The following is a 21,609-nucleotide window of genomic DNA, read 5'->3' on the forward strand; positions in this document are numbered from 1 at the left end:
GAAACCATCATTCTCAGCAAACTAACACAGGAACAGAAAACCAAACACTGCAAACACTGCTTTTTCTCCCTCATAAGTGGGAGTTGAACAGTGAGAGCACATGAACACAGGGAGGGGAACATCACACACTGGGGCCTGCCAGGGGGTTGGGGGTTAGGGGAGGGATAGCATTAGGAGAAATACGTAATGCAGATGACGGGTTGATGGGTGCAGCAAACCACCATGGCTCTTGTATACCTATGTAACAAACCTGCATGTTCTGCACATGTATCTCGGAACTTAAAGTATAATAATAAAAAAAAAAAGGGAGAAAAAAAAAAAAAAAGAAAGAGGCCTTCTGGAAGTTGTGTTCTAACCCCTGTGAAGATCAGTGTTTTGCATGTAGCTTTGGAGATGCGATGGGAGTGTGAAAAGTCACTTACTGTTTGGGTCTGTGCTAAGAGCCCACCCACTTCGTGCCAGTGGAGCACCTCCTGCAGCATTCCACAAGGAGTGCCATCTCTAGATAGCATGTGAGAGGGTGGGCAGCACGGGTCAGGGTGGAGACTCAGGTGCCATGTCCCCACCTGCAAGACTGGATTCTAGCTTTTATTTTGTCCCAACCCCTCATTTGGACACAGCTGGATTCCTCTCTTAAGATAAAATAATAATACGGATCACTTAACTGGCATACACTGGGAACCAGGCACTGTTGCAGGCAAGAAGTGCTCTGTTACTGCGCACACGTGTGGGTGTGAGGACCCTGAGGCTGGGACAGCTGGCAGGCTACAGGCCAGGCTTCACAGGCAGCCTGATCCTGAGTCCAGCTTTTCCTCACCACTAACTCAGGAAAAGTTGGATTTATTGAGTACCTACTATGTTCCAGGCATGGTGTAGGAATATGTAACTAAAATCTCTGATGGAATCTTCCTCAAGGAAGATTAGAGAGGCAGAGATGGGGAAGGAGGGGCGGCAGGCAGCTGTGCCCTCCTGTATCAGAACGAGGGGCTGTCGGGCCAGGCTGAGGAGGACAGAGGCTGCAGAACCCCAGAGAGTCTCGGCTCTCCAGCCCAGGTGCAGCTGCCCCTTGGGCAGACAGCCTGGAACACATCTGCTCATTAGTAGCCTACCCAGGCAGCTGGCCGAGCGCCTGTCCCTGAAGGCCTCCCTGAGCTCAGAGGCTCCCGAGCCCTGGCACTGTGGGTGCAATCCCCAGAGCTGCTTTCCCAGACTCGTTGCACAGGCAAGTGCAGCCCAGGTGTCTGACAACTTTGGCTTCAGCGTCATGGCCTCCACATCGAAGCCGTTGTGGGACACCCAGGAGTTTGAGCTCAGCAGTGAGCTCGGAGCTTGAGCTTGGGTTGCAGAATCCAAAAATCAATTAATGTGGGGCTTGGGGGGAAATCTGTCTGACCGGTGGTTTGGCAAAATCTTCAATCACTGTGAGACAGAAGATGTGTGCTGCGTGCTGTGGCTATGGTGCGCATGGCTGCAGCTGCTGCCAAATAGGAAAGGCCCCCACAGTGCCTCCATCCCCCAGCCCTGCCTTTCCTCCCAAGTGCAGTGGGGGTGTCTTGAGTCAAGGGGCTCTCTAGGCACTCTGCCTCCTCCATAGTCCTCCAGACCCCCTTTACTTGAAGACTAAGCAACTAGCCCTTTGGCAGTCAGTTCTAAGGGTGAGGGGCCTGAAGTGTCAGCAAGGGTCAGAGCCAGGCGCCTGGCAGAGGCTGGAGGGGCAGAGGCAATGGTGATGGGAGCCAGTGAGGCCAGAGCATGAGCCAAATCTCCCCGCTGATCATTTTGGACCAAGTGCAGTGAGCATGAGTTGGAGGTGTCCCCAAATTGCAATCCTCTGGGGTCTTCCTCTGTCTCTTCTTTTCGGGTGAGTTTGGCAGCGGATGTGAGGAAGGTGCTCTTCATCAGTCGCTGGGTTCATGAATGGTCCTCATTTCCTGAATCCTTCTGGATCGTTCTCTGAATTCAGCAGGGGCATGTCTCCCTGGGCTGACGGGTGGGGCTCCAGGTGCATCTGGCTGCAGCACTCTGGGAGGGGGCCCGAGGCGCATGCAGATCTTGAGTGGGTCTCAGAGAAAGAGACACACAGGCCCCACATGCGTGTGCACACGCACACATGGGCATGAATGTGGGTACGAGGCATGTGTGCTCCACACGCTGACTTCACTGGGAACACTGACCCCAGCTGCAGAGAGACCAGAGCAAGGGCTGAGGGAGGCAGAGTGAAGGAGCGCTCATCCCTGGGAGGGCGCCTGGGAGGAGAAGTGAGTCATTGACCAGTGGTCATGGTGGGTTTGCCTTACGGAGCCATCTCTGGAGCCTGAGGTCACAGGGTCTCTAGAACTGGCCCTTCAAGTTCCTGGGAAGGGTTTTGACAGGGAAGTCGTCCACAAGGGCTTTCCCCCACTGGAACACTGCCTAGCCTTCTCAGAAACGCCCCATGTCTGTGGCAGGCTTGGTGTTCCTCCTGCCATTCCAGGCTTTCTGCTGCCCCTCCCCTCCCCTTCCCTCCCCTCCCCTCCCCTCCCCTCCCCTCTCCTCTCCTTTCCTTTCCTTTTTTTAAATAGAGATGGGGTCTCCTCATGTTTTCCAAACTGGTCGCAAACTCCTGGGCTCAAGCAGTCCTCCCACCTTGGCCTCCCAAAGTGCTGGGATTACAGGTGTGAGTCACCTTGCCCAGTAATTTGTGTAAGCATACCTTGGATTCTCTACTAAACCGCCTAGTCTTGCCAGTCACTTCCTAGTCTTTCCTGCCTCCTGGCCTTCCTTTATCTCAGTCCCCCGCTGCCTGGAATGCTCTAGTTCTCTCTCTTTCTCTCCCTCTTTTGTGTTTGTCAGAATCCTCATTGTTTTTTAAGCCCACTCAAGCCTCAAGCTCCACCTCTCCCAGGAAACATGGGGGCCTACTTTAGTCGAAGAAGACTCTTAGCTCTGAAGTTTTTTGAAATCATCTCTTCGCCTGAGGCTTCAGTTTCCTTACCTGTAAAAATGAGACAATACCATGTTATGGTTTGTTGTGAACATTCCCTGTAATGACCTTCATAACAGTGGCCAGCACGCAGTAGGTGCTCAGTGAAATCCTCATTCCTTTCCTGCTTTACGCCAGGCACAAAAATACAGATGTGAGGTGCAGCCCCTGGCTTCTCGGGAGGGAGCAGGGCTGGGGTGGAGGAGGCCTGGGTGAGGGGTTCCATACCTACCCAGGGAAGGGAAGGGATGGCAGGAAGCCTTTGAGAGGACCTGCTACTGGGCTGGGTTTGAAGGTCAGTTAGAGGCCATCAGGAGCACCCGAGGAGCAGGAGTATGGTGAGGCAGTGGGGCAGGAGGAGGACAGGCTGGGAGGATGGGAGACGGGTGGTGGGAGGGGCTGGGTGCGGGGCACTGTCGGGGGCAGCCGGAGAGAAGACGAGAGCCTGGACTTTATGAAGAGGTGAGGAAGTCACTGAAGGAGTTGAGGGTGGGGGCAACAAGTGGGAGAGGCTGAGCCAGGAGAGGCGGCTCAGTGGCCTGCAAGGGTGGGTGGAGACCAATGGAAGGCAGCCCTGACTCAGGCTTAGTCAGAGGTCCTGGTCCGAGGTCCCCTGCCCGCTCCCCGCTGCAGCCTCACAGTGCCCTTCCTGGAATAAAAGGTGGAAAATGAGAGTTTGCTGTTTGGGGCTGCCGTTCAACTTGCCCGGGCAGGGAGGATGATGGCTGAGGACCGCCAGCATCCACGGCCCTGCTCAGTCCCCATCTCCTTGCACCCACTGTGATAACCAAGCTCCCCACCCTGACACCTGGCTTGTCTTTTCTGGGGTGGTTTCTCCCTCAGGGACTTCGCTCCTCTGTTCAGTCTCTGCCATTTGCACAGCCCCTCAGCTGAGTCGGTTTCAAGTGACCAGAGCACACAGGGGCTTTGAACACCAGCCATGCCGGGCTGGGGAGGAGGGCAGGGAGGAGGAGTGTGGCAAAGGCAGCCACGTGCTCCACGTGTTCCTCTGGATCCCCCCGCTCCTCCTGGCGCCCCGTGAGGGTCTGTGTTGGTCCCTGTTGTGCCCTGATCCCCAGCACCATGCCTGGGGAACCGTTAAATGGATGCTTATTGAACGCCAGGGTCGCTGTCTCCAAGTCTCAGGTGTATCGCGGGTGCACAGTACCTGCCTCCGCCTTGGATGCCTCTACCCCACCACAGTAGTATAATTGCCCAGGATGTGGGGCAGGGGCAGAGCGACAAGGGTTGGGGGAGATGACCCTCTCCGCCCTCCCCTCAGCAAGCCCTCTGCCAGAGTCTCACTCTGTCCTCCTCCGTGCATTCTGAGAGGTAAGCGCGACTAGGAGTGTGGGCCCAGGTGACCTACGACTGTTCGCGGGGGATGGGGCCGTCAGGAGGGGCGTGGCCTCCACTCCATGCCTCTGAAATGTGCTGGCCTCTGTCTGGAAATTGCTCATTTTTCTTACCACTGAGTTTGGCACTCATTGGGGAATTTCTGGAGGGAGGGGGGATCCTGGAAGGAAACTACCGTGGGACCTGTTGTTTCCCCAGAAGCTCAAACACAAAGAGAGGATGGAGTGGAGGTGGTGCTGCAGAGGGGGCTGTTTTTTCCCTTAAGAACAAGCCGCCTCCTGTCGGAAAAAGGAAGGCCATTATCCTTTCATCTCATGTTTTTTTCCTCCAATCCCGGGTCTCTGTGTGGGATTTCAGCAGCGGGAGAGTGGGTGGCAGGAGGAGGTCTCTGCATGAAACAGCGGCAGTCAGGTGGGTGCCCGCCCTCGGTGTGGATTGCACTTCGAAGCCCCACGGTGACCTTGTGACTTGCCTGTTGTTATCCTCATTTGCCAAAGGAAGCTCAGAGAGGTAAACAGACTTGCCTGGGGTCACACAGCATGTACTCATGGAGCTGCTACTTTTTTTTTTTTTTTTTTTTTTGAGACAGGGTCTCCCTCTGTCACCCAGGCTGGAGTGCAGTGGTGTGATCTTGGTTCACTGCAACCTCCACCTCCCAGATTCAAGTGGTCCTCCCACCTCAGTCTCTTGAGTAGCTGGGACTACAGGTGCATGCCACCACATCTGGCTATTTTTTTTTCTTTTTCGTATTTTGTATTTTGTAGAGACAGGGTTTCACCATGTTGCTCAGGCTGGTCTCGAACTCCTGGGCTCAAGGATCTGCCTGCCTTGGCCTCCCAAAGTGCTGGGATCACAGGTGTGAGCCACCGCACCTGGCAGGAGCTGCTATTTGAACCCAGGTCTGTGTGGTGCCAAAGTCATGTTAAAGCTTCCCCCTGGATGGGAAGAATGGCAGGCCTACACAGGCCTGCTATCCCCAGTCTTATTCTAGATCATGCCAGGCCTTCCCTCCATCAGAGCTTACTGTTTCCATGACCTCCTGGGTGTCTTTCCTGTCATGCCTTCTCCTGCATGTGCTGCTGAGTCAGTGTGAGGTTGGCTTCTGGGCACCTGGGTGAGTGTGTGGGGACTTGGGGAGACGGCATCTGGTGGGATTTCAGGCTGTCACATACTCAGCCTTTGGGTAGACAGAGAGAGCTGGGTTTTGGGGGACCGGAGGCCTACTGCTAGGAACTGGGAACAGAAGCAAAGTCGGTGCCTACAGCTGGAAAGGAGGCAGCAGTAACAAGGACCCCAGATCCAATGTCACGGGGTGTGCGTTTGTCCTTAGTCCTGTGGGAGCTGACAGACGGGTTAACTTGGAGGCACCAGCAGAAAGCCACAAGGCTGAGACTGCCCAGTGGCGAAAATCATGCACCATGTGTCTGGGCCCCTGCCTCCCACTCTCCCAGAAGGGCTCATCCTCGAGCCTGCCCGAGGGGAGAACAGAGGTGGCCCTGGCTGTAAATAATCCCCCAAGAGCCACAAGGCCCAAGGTCCCCTGCAGGGAGAGAAACAGCCTGTTTGCCTCCTAGGAGCCAGAAGACCAGGGGAGAAAGCTCAGGAGAGAATCTAGTTCACAGGGTAAAGATCCATGGAGTGCCTGCTATGAGCGGGGCTCGAAGGTGTGTGGGTCCAAAGAGGAAGGAAACAGCCTCCTCACACCCTCAGGATGGCTGCTGTTAAAAAAGCAGAGAGGGCCAGGCATGGTGGCTCATGCCTGTAATCCCAGCACTTTGGGTGGCCCAGGTGGGTGGATCACCTGAGGTCAGGAGTTCGAGACCAGCCTGGCCAACATGGCAAAACCCCGCCGCTACTAAAAATATAAAAATTATCTGGGCGTGGTGGTGTGCACCTGTAATCCCAGCTACTTGGCAGGCTGAGGCAGGAGAATCACTTGAACCCAGGAAGTGGAGGTTGCAGTGAGCTGAGATCGTGCTATTGTGCTCCAGCCTGGGCAACAAGAGCGAAACTCCATCTCAAAAAAAACAAAAAAACAAAACAAAACAAAAACAGAGAAGAGCAAGTGTTGGAGGACATGGAGAAATTGGAACCTTTGTGCACTGCGGGTGGGAATGCGTAATGGTGCAGTTGCTATGGAAAACAGTAAGATGGTTCCTCAAAAAATGAAGCAGAATTAACATAAGATCTGGCAGTTCCACTTCTGAGTGTATACCCGACAGAATTGAAAGCAGAGTCTCAGAGATACTTGCACACCCACATTCACAGCAACATTCTCACGATAGGCCAGAGGTGGAAGCAACCCCAGTGTCCATGGGCAGGTGAGTGGATAAACAGAGTGTGGCACACGCTATGGAATGATCCCTCAGCTTCAACAAGGAAGGAAGGACAGGCCATGACACAGGTGAACCTTGAGGACATTATGCTAAGTGGAATAAGCCAGTCATGAAAAGACAAATACTGTATGATTCCACTGAAACCTGGTACCTGGAGTCGTCAAATTCACAGAGACAGAAAGTAGATTGGTGGTTGCCAGGGGCTGGGGGCACAGGAGGGAAGGGCAGTGAGTGTTCAATGGGTGTAGTGTTTAGACTTCTAGGGATGGATGGTGATGATGGCTGCACGACACTGGGAATTTACTTCATACCACTGAACTATACACTTAACAGCTAAGATGGTGACTTTTATATCATGTATATTTTACCACAATTAAAAATAATTTTAGGCCAGGCGCGGTGGCTCACGCCTATAATCCCTTTGGGGGCCGACGCCTATAATCACTTTGGGAGGCTGAGGCGGGTTGATCACGAGGTCAGGAGATCGAGACCATCCTGGTTAACATGGTGAAACCCCGTCTCTACTAAAAATACAAAAACAAAATTAGCCGGGCGTGGTGGCGGGCGCCTGTTGTCCCAGCAACTTGGGAGGCTGAGTTGGGAGAATGGCGTGAACCCGGGAGGCAGAGCTTGCAGTGAGCTGAGATTGCACCACTGCACTCCAGCCTGGGCGACAGAGCAAGACTGCATCTCAAAAAATAGTAATAATAATAATAATTTTAAAATTAAAACAAAAAATAAAGTGGCCTGGTGTAGTAGCTCATGCCTGTAATCCCAGCACTTTGGGAGGCCGAGGTGGGAGGATCACTTGAGGCCATGAGTTCGAGACTAGCCTGGGCAACACAGCAAGACCACCATCTCTGTTTTTTTAAAAAGTAAATAAAAAAATAAACAAAATGGACGCGGACTAACTGGCTTCCAGGGGCCAAATTGGCATGGTGCCCTTGGCATTGTATTATGTAATCTTTCCATCAACCTCTGTGAGAGAGAGCTCCCTTCGTTCTGATGCAGAAACCGAGGCTCAGAGGCATGCCTTTTCTTGCCCAAGGCTTTCACTGGTCTTTATGTCTCAGGTGAGCGCTGATTCGGTGCATTGTGCTGGGCTGTAGCATTGGCACTCCGTCTGCCAGGGCTTCTGATTTCAGCCAGGGGCCCTCATGTACTCAAAACAAGAGAAGAGGACAAGGACCATGTAATTGGTTGTGAAAATGTGTGGACAGATCAGGGAGGCCTGAGTCATCAAGAAGGCTTCTTAGAGGAGGAAGTGGGAGAAGTCCAGAGGCTATGGCTGGGCCACCACTCTCGCCCTAGCCCTTACCAGGACTCTGCTGGGTGGGAACAGGCTGTGTGGGATTCCTCAGGAGAAGGGCACATGCCACTGGAGCCATGGGGAGGAGCAGGGCCTGGGGAGCACCTCCCTCCATCCTCCTGGTGCAGGAGAGCTGGCACACACTGTCTCATTGGAGTCCCCAGCAGTCCTCACTGGGGGATCTTTCCACACCTGGGGAGGGAGTCCCTCTGCCTGAGAGCTGTGTCTTGGGCCTGCCACTCTGGCCTCCTCTCTCAGCAGCTGGGGGATTTGACGCTGTTGGTGGGTGTGGGCCCCTGAGATTTGCCCACCTGGAGATTCCTGGGCTTGGGTAGGGTTGTCAGATTTTGCAAATAAAAATACAACATGCCCAGTTAAATTTGAATTTCAGATATAAAAATGCATCATTCTTCATATAAGTATGGCCCCTGTATTGCATCGGTATTTCATGTGGCAAGTCTAGTCTTAGGGCTGTGTCCATTAGAGATGGGGCAGTGGATGATGCTCTGGGTGTTCCAGGGCCTGCCACAGACATTGGCTGTATTAGTCTGTTCTCACACTACTATAAAGAACTACCCGAAACTGGGTAATTTATGAAGAAAAGAGGTTTAATTGACTTGCAGTTCCACAGGCTGTACAGGAACTATGGCTGGGGAGGCCTTGGGAAACTTACAATCATGGCAGGAAGTGAAGGGGAAGCAGGCACATCTTCACATGGCAACAGGAGACAGAGAGAAAAGGGGGAAGAGCCACACACTTGCAAACAACCAGATCTCGTGAGAACTCACTATCGTGAGAACAGCAAGGGGGAAATCTGCACCCATGATTCAATCACCTCCTACCAGATCCCAACCCCAATATTGGAGATTGCAATTCCACATGAGATTTGGGTGGGGACACAGAGCCAAACCGTATCATTGGACATCCAGGCCCAGGCCCAGCCCGCCCCGGCTCTGCCGAGACACGTGAGCAGCCTTGGTTGGAGCTGCCGCTCAGTGGGAGCTGACCAGGCGGGTAGCAGGGGCTCATCATTACCTGCTGTGATGGCTCACAGCCTCTGTTCCTGCCAGTGTGCTGTGTGTCTCGCAGAGCCTCAGCGGGAGACTGGCACTGTCAGTAAGCTGGGGTAAATAAGCTGAGCTCTGCATGGGCCTCCCCCATCTCCTGCCTGTGTCACCAAGGCCTCCTGAATAGCACCCCTTCATCCTTGAGTCTCCTAATCACCCTTCTAGCCATTCCCTCATCCATCCATCCATCCATCCATCCATTTATCTGTCCATCCGTCCATGGACAGATACTTGTTAAGACCTACTGTGGGCCAGATGCTGTGGCAGCCACTTTGATGTATAACACCCCAGCTGCTAGGAGGGATGAAAAGAATTCATAGATATGACCTCTGGTTAGCCAGAGGACCCAATTTCCCATGCTCAGGCATCAGGTGATCTGGGGAGAGATTGTCCAGAGGCAACCTTTAGACACCAGCCACTCTAGGAAAGTTCCCGGAGGTAGCTTCAGGCTGTGATACAGTGGGAGCAGGAGCGCTGGGAGGCCAGGAGTCCCAAAAGTCAGGGAGCTGAGCTGGTTCTGCCAAAGGTGTGTGAGATGCTTCCCCCAGTGTTCTCTGTCTCTTTTGTGCGCCCTGGTGCCGAGCGCCCACTCAGGAAGAGGGAGAGCTGTGGGACCTTCGAGCCACGCTTTTCTGGCTGTTGGTGCCTGGCACAGCTCCTGCAGATAGCAGAGGCTCAGCATGGGCTCGTTGACTGACTGTCACTTTATAGATGAGAACACAAAGGTCCAGAGAGTGGAGGTAACCTGTTAGAGGTCACACAGCTTTGCAGCATGGGTGGGAAGGTGGTGGACTGGGACAGGGAGCACGGATATGGTTGTCAGGCATGCTTGCTTTCAGGCTTGGTCTGCCTCTCACCAGCTGCGTGATTTTGGAAAGACATTGAACTCTCAACCTGATAGGCCTCACCTGTAAAGAGGACGTCACAGCTCCCTCTCAGGCTGTGAGATCCTGAACTGCTGAGGGGAGGGGAGGAGTGCTCTGCAGTGTCACTTGAGAGAGTCCTCATGGCCACACCTGCCCTAAACAAGCCCCTCAGGGCCTGCCGAGCCCTGGGCCTCTTCTGCTACCTGTCTGGGGTCAAGGCAGGGAGCAGTGGACCCCAGCAGCAGACAGCAGGAATCGGACCTCCTGCTAGTCGGCCTTCCTGGCGCCCTGCAGGAACCAGGAGGCCTTGCTCCGGGGTGTGTACAGCTGCCTGGAGAGCTTTCTGTGATTTATGGCCTGAGTGCCAAGGCTGGATTTACTGCCTGCATGGGTTGTGCAAGGAGGCCCCTCCCCCGGGGCAGGGTGTGGAGGGGAGGGAGCCCTGAGCCCCTGCCTCTGGAGCTTTCCCAGTGGGGACCAGGCCTTGGTGGGGACCTGCCAGAGATGCTGCCTTCCCACCGTGGAGCCCACCCCAATGTCATTGCTGCTTTATTTTCGTTCCTGTCTGCCAGAGTTCTTAGCCATCGTAAAAAATTAAAACCCGATAGAAAATAGGGAATCGCCCTTTGATCCCCACCCCAGAGATGCGCATTTTAATGGTTTGGTGGTCTTACCTCCTGGTGGAGCGAGGGTCTGGGGCCTTCTCAGGTATGTCCTTTTACCCCCCACACCACCCCGCATTCCTCGAGCCTCTGACCCTTTGGCCTTGCCCTGCTCTCTAGCAGATGCGGGGAAGGAATGGGGCTGTCTATAAAAAAATCCACAGTTTAAAAAATGCTGCTCATAAAAATTCACCAGGGCGGGGTTTGGCATTTGTGGGTGGGACAGAGTGACAGAGGCTGCATGGTGCTTTGGTGACGGGCCAGTCCCAGTCCTGGGGTGGCCCATGGCATTGCCCCTCCTGAGGGCTGGAGGAGGAAGGGGGATGGGCTTGGGAGACAGAGGGGCATCCACTTTCCCTTTGAAGTGCACCCCACCCCTGCCCCCATCCTAGAATCAGCCTCCAACAGTAAGCAGTGACTAAAGGGCCCTGAGGCCTCTGTGACCTCTTGACTCTCTGAGACCTGGGGTCTCCTCTATGAAGTGAGAATTGCTGTGAGGGGCCAGGAGAGCACAGCCGAACGTCTAACAGTGCCAAGCCCACCACCAACATCCTTTCCTTCCTCTTCCCCCTTCCTAACTCGGGTCTTCATGTCCTCTTTGTCTGTCTGTCCAGCCATCCAGAGCTGGCTGGCTGCTAGCGTCATGTGCATCTGCAGATCAGGAGCACCCCTGGGCCAAGGACCTGGATCCGCCTGGGTGCGGTCAGCATGTAGGATAGGTGGGCTGCAGGTGTGGCTGTGGTTCCCCAGGGAAGGGCAGGTGTCTGTGACTGGACCTTCAGGTGCTCTGACGTTTAAAGGGCAGCAGAGGTCACGGGGACTGTGAGTGAGAGCCTGTGGCTGAGTGCAGTCCCCGCTGCATCTGGTGTGGAGGCAGCATCCAAGGAAGCCCTTGTGATGCTGTCAAGAGGACAGCTTAGCTGGGGAGGGAGGGAGGGGCCGAGCAGGGTCCTGTCATGCCCTTGGATGAGGTTGGCTTCCTGGTAGGCTGCAAATCATATTTCACTTTGGAAAGAGCTCAGCGCGGAATCTAGACACTTGAATCTCATTTTATCTCGCAATGGAGTACTTCGCAGCTGTCACCCCGTGGCGGCTTTTATCTGGTTACCTGGAGGTCGGTACCAGATCTGCAGCTGTTGTTCCCGTGCAGGTTGTGGGAAGCGCAGAGCATGCGTCTGCGGGAAGAGGGAAGGGGGAGGACACGAGAGGACATGCAGTGGGGATGAGCAATAGTGAGGAAGGCGTATGTCTCAGTTACAAGACAGACTTGACTTCACTTCTGGGAGATAACTCTTTGTAAACTATGACAGCAGAAAGATAAGTCCAGCTAATTAAATAATTTAAAATTGAAATTGAGATGCATGGGTTTTTTTCCTAATGTGTTTCCCAAGTAGCTTTGTTCCTGTTGGAAGATGAAAGCTTCTCCTTTAGCGAATGACTTGGGCCTCTGACTTTCTAAGAGAGCAATTCCCAGGAACATCTGGTGAGTGCCTGCTGGCTGGCTGGGCTGTAGGGACCACCTTGAGAGATGGTGATGGGGAAAGAGAAGCCCTCAATACCACACTTAGGGAAAAGTGGTTTTTAAAGTCCCTCTTAAAGTCCTGACTTACCACAGTTTAGTGGCAATGACTAAACTGAGAAACAGAGTCAAGCGTTTGAATATGTTTGGGAATCAGTAAAGGGCAAGAGCTTTTTTTGGTAGCTGCCTGCAAAAGGCTGCAAGGAAAGGAAGGCTCAGGGCTACTGCTCAGGCGCTCCACGAGGGTTCCCGCGACGCATTGCCCTTACCTGGTGCTTTGCATGAGAACTCAGGAGTCTGAGCTTTTTTTGGATGAGGGGTAGATCCCTCCATCCTAGTGATGTGAATTAAAGATCTTAGGTCCTCCTCTAAAGACCTCCCACAGCCTAGAACTTCAGGTTTTCATCAAGTGCCCAGGACGGAATGGGAATGGAGCTGTAACTAGCCATTTATTCCTGCACGGGAATGAGCCTGTGCAACCCATGCCTGAGAACAGGACCAGACAGCAGGAAGTGAGGCGAGAACCTCTGGGCACCGAGGGGTGGTGAAACGCAGAAGGGAAAACTGAGAGAAGGGCCGAGGGCAAGCTCCTCTTGCTGTGGCTGCTTGGAATAGTGTCTGTCCAGAATCATCAGCAGGTGAGAATGGCTGTTCCCCCATCTGTAGATTGGCAGCCTTTTTTCTTGTCTAATTGATGCGGTCACCAAAGATCAAATGCCCCCAGGGATGCCCACAGAAGCTTGCCGGGCCTCTTTCTAATAATACGGTCTATGAATACACTCCTGCCAGCTCATGGAAGCAAGTCTCCACTGCTGGCTGATGTTCTGGGAAATCCATACCCTCCCCCATTTCCTTCCTGGTTTTTGAGTACCCATGTCCCTGGTGTCAAAGCACCTCTAGGGATCTAAACTTCAAACCTTGCCTCTGGTTCCTCTGGGGTTTGGCAGGAAGACTGTTCTGTTTGGTCTTCAGCTCTCTTCAGCTCTCTTGCTCCCTTCCTCCTGCAATCTCTCCAAATCTCTGATCTGAGAGCTGATTACCCTGTCTAGCCCTCTGGACCCCACTGTGCATGGACCCCCGGAACAGCATCCTAACCTCGGTTCCACATCCACCCCTCACAGCCCAATCTCCCCACCACAGCCAGAGTAATGTTTTTTCTTTTTTCTGACAGCTTCTTGCTGTGTCGTCCAGGCTAGGGTGCAGTGGCACGATCTCAGCTCATTGCAACCTCTGCCTCCTGGGCTCAGCCTCCGCCTCCTGGACTCACTCAATCTCCTACCTCAGCCTCCCTGGTAGCTGGCACCACAGGTGTGCACCACTGTCTGGCTAATTTTTTTTATTTTTTATAGAAATGGGGTCTCGCCATGTTGCCCAGGCTGTTCTTGAACTCCTGACCCCAGGAGATTCACCCTCCTTGGCCTCTCAAAGTGCTGGGATTATAGGCATGAGTTACCATGCCTGACCCAGAGTAATCTTTTTAAAACCAAAATCAAAGCATGTCAGCCTCCTGTTTGAATCTTGTGTTAGTCTTTTTTTTTTTTTTTTTTTTTTTTTTTTTTTTTTTTTTTTTTTTTTTTTTTAAGATGGAGTCTTGCTCTGTTGCCCAGGCTGGAGTGCAGTGGCATGATCTTGGCTCACTGCAACTTCTGCCTCCTGGGTTCAAGCAATTCTCTGTCTCAGCCTCCCGAGTAGCTGGGATTACAGGCATCCGCCACCATGCCTGGCTAATTTTTTTGTATTTTTAGTAGAGATGGGGTTTCACCATGTTGGCCAGGCTGGTCTCAAACTCCTGACCTCATGATCCACCCACCTTCACCTCCTAAAGTGCTGGAATTACAGGCATGAGCCACCGCACCTGTCCGTGTTAGTCCATTTTGTGTTGCTATAAAGAAATACCTGAGACTGGGTAATTGATAAAGAAAAGAGGCTTAATTATTAATTAGCTCATGTTTCTGCAGGCTGTACAGGAGGCATAGCACTGGCGTCTGTTCCTGGGGAGGCTTCAGGAAGCTTCCAGTCATGGCGGAAGGCATAGCGGGAGCAGGTGCATCTCATACTGAGAGCGGGGATAAGAATAGGCGGGGAGGTGCCACGCACTCTTAAACAAGCAGACCTCGTGTGAACTCAGAGCAAGAACTCACTCATTGCCAAGGAGTAGCACTAAGCCATTCATGAGGGATCTGTCCCTATGATCAAAACAGCCCCCCACCAGGCCCCACCTCCAACAGTGGGGATTACATTTCAACATGAGATTTGGAGGGGACACACATCCAAACCATATCAAACCTCTTCAGCAGTTTCTACCACACTAGGAGTAAATTTCAAACTCCTCTGTATAACCGAGAAGCCCCTGCATCATCTGGCTCTTGCCTCCCCTTCCAGCCCTGTGTGACTCACTTTCCCCTGCTCACCATTCCAGGCCTCCTGGCCATTCTCAGCAGTACCAAGCTTTCTTCTGCATCAGGACTTTGCACAGGCTTATGCCTCTGCCTGAAATACTCTCCTGTCCTTCCTCCCACCCCCATCTTTTGCTAAGATTGATTTTTCTCATCCTTGAGGTCCTAGCTTAAATGTCACTTCCCAAGAGAGACCTTTTTTGACCACCCAGTCTAAAATAATTTGTAATGACATAATTTGTAATTTTTGGGGTGCTTGTCTGTTTACTGGCCTCTTCTCTGTCCTTTTGTGTGAGTTGTTCACCTTGCATCAGTCAGAGCAGGCTAAGCTATGTGCAGTAACAAACAACTCCCACATCGTAGTGTCTTCAAACCATAAGGGCTTATTTCTCAGTCATTCTAAATGTCCATCACAGGTTGGTGGGGGGCCTGTGCTCATTGTAGAAACCCTGGCTGATGGAGCAGTCACATTTCCTAACATTCTCAGTAGCCATACCAAGGACAAGAGAGCTCTGGAGGGTCTTATATTGGCAATTAATTTCTCCAGCCTAGAAATGATTATGTGTCATTTCTGCTCACAAGTGATCGGTTGGAGCTAGTCACATGGCTCCACCCAACTACAGGGCTAGGAAGTTTCCAGTGCTCACAAGAGAGGAATAGAAATGTTTGTCAGACAGCACTAAAGACTCCCACAGTAATCAATAAATACTTTAGAAGGATGGAGTGTCTAGAATGCTCTTTCCATGGCAGCAGTCGTTTACAGCATCCTTAAGGAGTCCTGCTGGGGATCTTGTATTCCTGCCGCTCAAGCCCCTGGCTCTGCTGGGAGTCAGAGTTCTGGTAGGGAAACTCAGCAGACAAGAGGTCCCTTGAGACCTGGAATGAGCCACCTTAGAGGCAGCTGAGGCTGGTGGCCTCTTGGTTCCCTTCTCCCGTTGGGACACGTTTCCCCTATTGGTGTCCTGTGTGAGACAGCCCCGCCAAAAGGGTCCTGCCACTCCTCTCTGAATATACTACACAGCTCAGGGTCTGGCATGTCCAGGATCTGAATAGATGATCCTGCTGGAGGAGTCCCCGTAGGACCCCTCCGAGTTCTAGGCAGGCAGAGAATGAAAGCAGCATTTCTCAGAAAGCCCTGTGCATCCTGTTACCAATGCAAAGGAATGGCTCTTCAGCACCCCAGAAAAGGTGGGGAAACCTCCTGCATCTGCTGTGGGTCCTAGGGGATGGGGGGCAGGTGGGAACAGTAGAATCCTGGCCTGTGGCCTGATTTCTGACCCTGTTCCCTCAACTATCATACCCTTTTCACTTGGGTAGGCTGCTGCAGCTGCTCTCCTCTCTATACTTGCATTTGACAAAGGGTACCACCACAGCAGGCCCTTTCCACCAGGCTGCACGCGGTCACACTTGATACAGATGGGCTTTGGGAGATAAGGCTGTGCCAGATTGGTGATCACGCACTTGACTGTACATCGTGGCCTCTGGTGGCAATCACTATGTAAGCTCACATTCCTGAGGCACTCACCAAGTTCCTAGCACTGTACTGAGAGCTCTATGTGGACTTTCATGTACATCTTCTTACCTATAGCATGGAGGTGCTGCTATTGGGCAGCTGGTGAAACTAAAGCCCACAGAAGTAGTTTCCTAATTAAGTAACTGCTAGTCACAAGGTAGAGCCCTCCTTTAATCCTATGCTTCCAGACTCCAAACCTGTGCACTTAATTGTTACTCCGTAAGAAAAGGTTTGGGTCTGATTCCTCTTCTAGGTTATAAATACTAGGGAGCTTCCTCTTTGAGAAGCCTCCTACCCCATCTCCTTACTGTACCTAGCAAAGTGTCTGTCATACGATTAGCACTCAATAAGAGTTTTAAATGTGAATGAGAATGGTAAAAACAGAATACTTAGTAGGCTAACACTAGGATATTCTTCTGATTGCACTTTTTTTGTTAAGTTGGTCACTTAAGACTAAGGTAAAGCTTCTGCGCTTTTTGATATAGATGCTGATGGAGGGACTGGATCTGGTAGATACATAGCAATCTAATCAAGGCCCAAAGCCTCCAATATAGTATACACATGCATCCTAACTTACAGTGATCAACAATGAAAGAATTAATTACACTGTGCTGGCAGCCATGGATATCACATTGCATAAGAGACAGTTCCCTCCCTTAGAGATAAGAGGCAGACGTTTAAACTGTCAGTTGCGATGGCTTGTGACTCTCATGAGGTCTGCGTAGGGGTCAGCACGGTCACAAAACCTGTGGAGGAGGAGGTGGTTAGGAAGGAAAATCCACCGAGATGAAGCTGTACTGGATACAAAATCACACTTTCCTGGGCTTTGGCAGGAGAAAACCTGTTGGCAGGGAGCTTGCCCACTGCACTTCCTGCCTCGAGGCTATGGCTGGGGTGGGATTCTGGCCCTCGTAGGCTGCCTGGGTCCAGTCACCGCGATGCACTCACTAACTCCATTACTGCTAATGGGATGTCATCAGCGAAGCGAGTGGTGGCGGCAGGTGGAGTCCCGCCCCAAGACCCCCGGGCGGCGTCCCCATCGCCGCGCTCCAGCACTCTTCGCCACCTCGTAATTTTCTTCTGTTTCTGTATGATCAGGTCTGTCCTTCGCTTTTGCTTTCCATTACTTCGTCCTGGCCCTGGCCTGAATCCCACAACTGGCGCCCCACCTTGTGCACCCGCACCCGCCCTCAATACCGGCGGGCAGCCCCTCCACTGCCGCAGGGTTACCAGCTGCGTGTCCGAGGGGCAGAGAGAGAAACAGAGGGGGACGGGGCAGGCGCGCCGGGCCCGCCCCCCGTGCCTGGGGCAGCTTCTCATTGGTGAAACCTCCTCCCCGGCCGCCCGCTGCTTGGAAAATCCGCCTCGGATTGGCTGACAGCCCCTCGACGGGCGTGGCTTCCGAGGAGAGGGCCAGAACGTACGCGAGGGCGCGCTCTCGAGAGGAGGGGTTGCCTAGGCGACGCCGGAGGCGCGCTCGGGGGGTGGGAAAGCGAGCCCGGCTGCTCAATGACAAATCGGTGGAGGACGGCTGGGGTCCGGCCCCGGGAGGGGGCGGGGCGCGTTTAAGAGCTGCGGGCCGGGTGCGGACGGCGGAGGCGGCGGGACTGGTCCCTGGTAAGGGCGCGGCGCCCGCGGGCCCCGGGCGGGGTGGGGCGCGGGCTGGGGAGTGGGGTACGCCGCACGCCCGCAGCCTCTTGCTCCCTCCGTGCCGGGCTGTGGCCGGGCGGCGGCAGGACATGTCGCGCCCCGAGGCCGGCGGAGGGCGACGCCCCGGCAGCGGCCCCGCTCCGCTCCGGGAGGACTCCCTGGGGGAGTCTCGGCTTCCTGGGCTGCCTGGGGCTGAGGAAGTGGGGGCGGCCTCCGCCTCTCCCTTGTCGCCGCGGTTCCTTCCCTATCCCGCAGATGGCTCTGCTTCCACTTCCTGCCGCGGGCCTCCCGCTCGGGACCGTCCACTTCCTCAGTCCTCCGGCCGCGGCTTGGGCAGGGTCAGGGCTGGGAAGTGTTGCAAAAACTTACTGCCCTCGGAACTTGCGCGCGCCGTGAACTGGGCGGTGTTCCTAAAGGGCTTCGGTTTGCTGGTTTTGTTTTGGTCCTGTCTTGCAAATGAGCATAAAGTTGTTTCTCCCCCAGCCTCCTCCCCTTTCCTTTCTGATAGGGGCCAGCGGCGAAGGGGCTTCTAAGGGGAAGCGCCTGGACTGGGCATCGCCGTCCCGGTTCTCGCCGCCTGTGGGAGTGTGAGGTTAACCGTGCTCGGTGCAGGGTTGCGGGGCGCGGAGCTTGCTGCGTCCACACTGCTTGTGTGAGCAGTGTCCTCTCTGTGCTCATTTCCAACGAGAAACGTTGGAACTTTGGTGTTCTTATCAGGTGAGTCTTCGGGAGAGAAGTGCTTGTGCCTGGCGGACTGAATGAATTGGCCTTGGAAGAGACTTGGCTGATTGCTCATCTGGGTTACCTGTGACTCATCTTCAGCCCTTGTAGAACAGTGCACTTTCTGCTCTGTCCTGGTTTCCTAACCTCATTTCTTCTGAAGTTCTGGGGATGGTTGGTGGGCATGGAGTATCAGAGGGGATAGTGAATCTTTTAGAGGTGTCAATGACTGATGTTCCAAGCAGAGCCATAAGATTGTTGGATGTCAAAGCTCAGAACCGGTCAAGGCTCAGAATGCTCCTTAAACCTGGAGCAATAGAAGCACAGTGTCGTAGTTCCCAGAAATGGGGCGACCATGAAAGGTAGCACTGCATATTGGGAAAAACAGGAGGGGTGAGTTTGAAGACCTGGGTTTGATGCAGGTTCTGAGAGTTTACCGGTGTTGTGATGTGGAGCACGGTCTTTCCCCCTCTGAGCTCCAGAGTCAGCAACTGTAGAAGGGTGATGATAGTTATCCTAATTGTTAGGATTAAACGAAATAGGAGCGGGGGAGAAGAAGGCCAGGGAGACATTTGTGCGTGGCTTTAGTTGTCAGCCGGTCTGCTTTATTCTGACCACATCTGGGGCTTTCCTTCCTTGCCCATTCACATTGCTTCCCATTGGAAACAGCACTCTTATCGAAGATCTCAGCCAGATTTCCCTCTGCCCGAGGAGTAGAACATTTTCCCAGGATTGTGTGTGGAAAATAGTGTAAGTTATTAGATATCTTTTGGGAACTTGGGACCTAGACCATAAGGATAAACAGGATTTAGAGTCTTCCACGGCATATGAAGAGATTTTGGTAGAAGATGAGGGTAGAAAAGTTCTAAATTCGTGCCTTGACTGAAGATGGCTTGAGATTCCATGAAAAATTTTAAGCCTGAGAATTGAGATAATCCTTTTTTGTTTTTGTTTTTGGGGGCAGAGTCTTGCGCTATTTCCCAGGCTGGAGTGGAGTGGTGTGATCACCGCTCACTGCAGCCCCCACCTCCCAGGCTCAGGTGATTCTCCCACCTCAGCCTCCCAAGTAGCTTGGTACAGTCTTGCACCACCATGCCAAGCTAATTTTTGTATTTTTTGTAGAGATGGGGTTTCACCATGTTGCCCAGGCTGGTCTCGAACTGCTGGGCTCAAGCCATCCTACCACCTTGGCCTCTCAAAGTGCTGGGGATCACAGGTGTGAGCCACCCCATCTGGCAGGGATAATCCTTTCTTCCAAATCACGTAATCCTACTATGCCTCTTTGCATTTAGTTGCTAAATTCTTACCCCCCTCATGTAATTTATGGAAGTTAGAAACATCATTAGAGACCTTTCTTGAAAGCTAAATTTGGAGGCAATGTAAGACTAGAGTGCGAAGAGATCTAGGTGAACTCTGTAGTTTTCCAGTGTAACTTGTCTCCAGATGGTATACAGGAGTCCCACTTTTCCTTGGCTCCAGTTACTGCTAAACAACCCCTGCTCTAGACATGCAAGACGCTTGGTTTTTTTTTTCGTTTTGTTTTTTTAAATGAATGCATGTTGTTCTGAATGTTATCGCAAAGAGAGCCGAGCACAGAGGAAAAGGAACTCTTCTTTCATCACATGGCGGAGTAGTTAAGGAGGAGAAAAACTAACAGTTACTGAGCATCAGCTGTCTGCTTGGCACAGACCACTGATCCAAGCCATACCAGTTAAATATGTGGCCTTGGAGATTTGACCATGGGCTGTCTCCTTTAGCTCCTCAGTTCTTTTGGTACCTAGGAATATAAATATTGGTGTATGTGTACATATATTCTTAGATATTCCAAAAAGCAGAGGGGCCAGTAGGCAAGAGGGTTAATGAGTCTTGGATAGGTGACAGTGGAAGGAAAGATGAAGAGGATGTGGAAGTGAGTGTCAAAGAGGGACGGTATATGTGCTTACTAGAAGCAATTGCAAAATTCTAGCCAGGTCTCAATTTCAAGTTTGTCACTTTAAAAAAAGTAGCTGCTTATAATTTTCCTTAGTGTTCTCCTGGCTGTTTTTGGTGATGGTGGCTAGTTGTTTTTTAGTTGAAATCTAAATGCAGAAAAGAAAAATGCCATTAATTGATAATTACCAATATATTGTTTTCATTGTTGCTTTTGTCAGTGCTTTGTGGGCATTTTTTATATATAGCATTGTTCCAAGCTATGTGATTTTACTGAGTATACGGCATGAGATGAAGGAAATATAGTAGTTTGGTCCTGCGTGCCTGGCTGCCTGTAAAGTTTGCCTACCTTTTGAATGAGTTTTCTGTTGCTGCATAACAAATTTCCCCAAACTTAGCAGCTTAAAACAACAGACATTTATGATCTCACACAGTTTCTGAAGTTCTGGAATCTGGGGACAGCTTGGCTGGGTGCTTCTGGCTCATGGTCTCTGCTGAGGTTGCAGTCATCTGAAGCTCGACTGGGACCAGAGGATCTGTTTCCAAAATGGCACATTCACATGGCTGTTGGCTGGAGGCATCAGTTCTACACCATGTGGGCCTATCCACAGGGCTTTTCACAACATAGCTTTTCTCCCCAGAGCAAGTGATCTGACAGGGGTGGGGAGAGAGGGAGAGAATGAATATGATAATGATCAAGATGGAAGCAGCAGTATATTCGTGGCTGATATGGTTTGGCTGTGTCCCCACCCAAATCTCACCTTGAATTGTAATCCCCATAATCCCCATACTTTGTGGGAGGGACTCGGTGGGAGGTAATTGAATCATGAGGGCAGTTTCTCCCATACTGTTCTCCTGATAGTGAGTTCTCACGTGATCTGATGGTTTTACAAGCGTCTGGCATTTCCCCTGCTGGCACTCATTCTCTCCTGCTGCCCTGTGAAGTGGTTCCTTCTGCCATGATTGTAAGTTTCCTGAGGCCTCCCCAGCCCTGCGGAACTGTGAGTCAATTAAACCCCTTTCCTTTATAAATTACCCAGTCTCGGATATTTCTTCGTAGCAGCATGAGAACAGACTAATCCAGTGTCTAATCTTGGAGATGGCATACCATCCCTTCTACCAGCATTCAGACCAGACCTGGCACAATGTGGGAAAGGACTACAAGAGGGGAGGTCAGGGCACATCAGTATTCTTGGAGGCTAGCCACCACAACTTTTTTAAGGTTTAGTCCCGACATCATTGAGAAAATCTTTCTTTCAGATGTTTACTGAAGTATACTGTAGGAGATGGAAAGACAGCTGAGGTCTTTAGTATTGTAGAAGCT

General features: G+C 52.3%; 1 protein-coding gene across 2 annotated transcripts in view; it reads left to right on the forward strand.

The window, feature by feature from the left end:
• Positions 1 to 17,376: 17,376 nt before the first annotated feature.
• The window catches only part of RALB (RAS like proto-oncogene B), a 42,067-nt gene continuing 37,834 nt past the window's right edge, over positions 17,377 to 21,609 (forward strand). Inside the window, exon 1 of one of the 2 annotated variants that reach the window (XM_003819158.6) lies at positions 17,377 to 17,603. The gene's annotated coding sequence lies outside the window, so the exon portion shown is untranslated. The remainder of the gene's footprint in view (positions 17,604 to 21,609) is intronic. The other variant, XM_008972503.5, reaches the window with a different exon arrangement.

Source organism: Pan paniscus, chromosome 13 (assembly GCF_029289425.2).
Source record: "Pan paniscus chromosome 13, NHGRI_mPanPan1-v2.0_pri, whole genome shotgun sequence".
NCBI classification, from domain to species: Eukaryota; Metazoa; Chordata; class Mammalia; order Primates; family Hominidae; genus Pan; species Pan paniscus.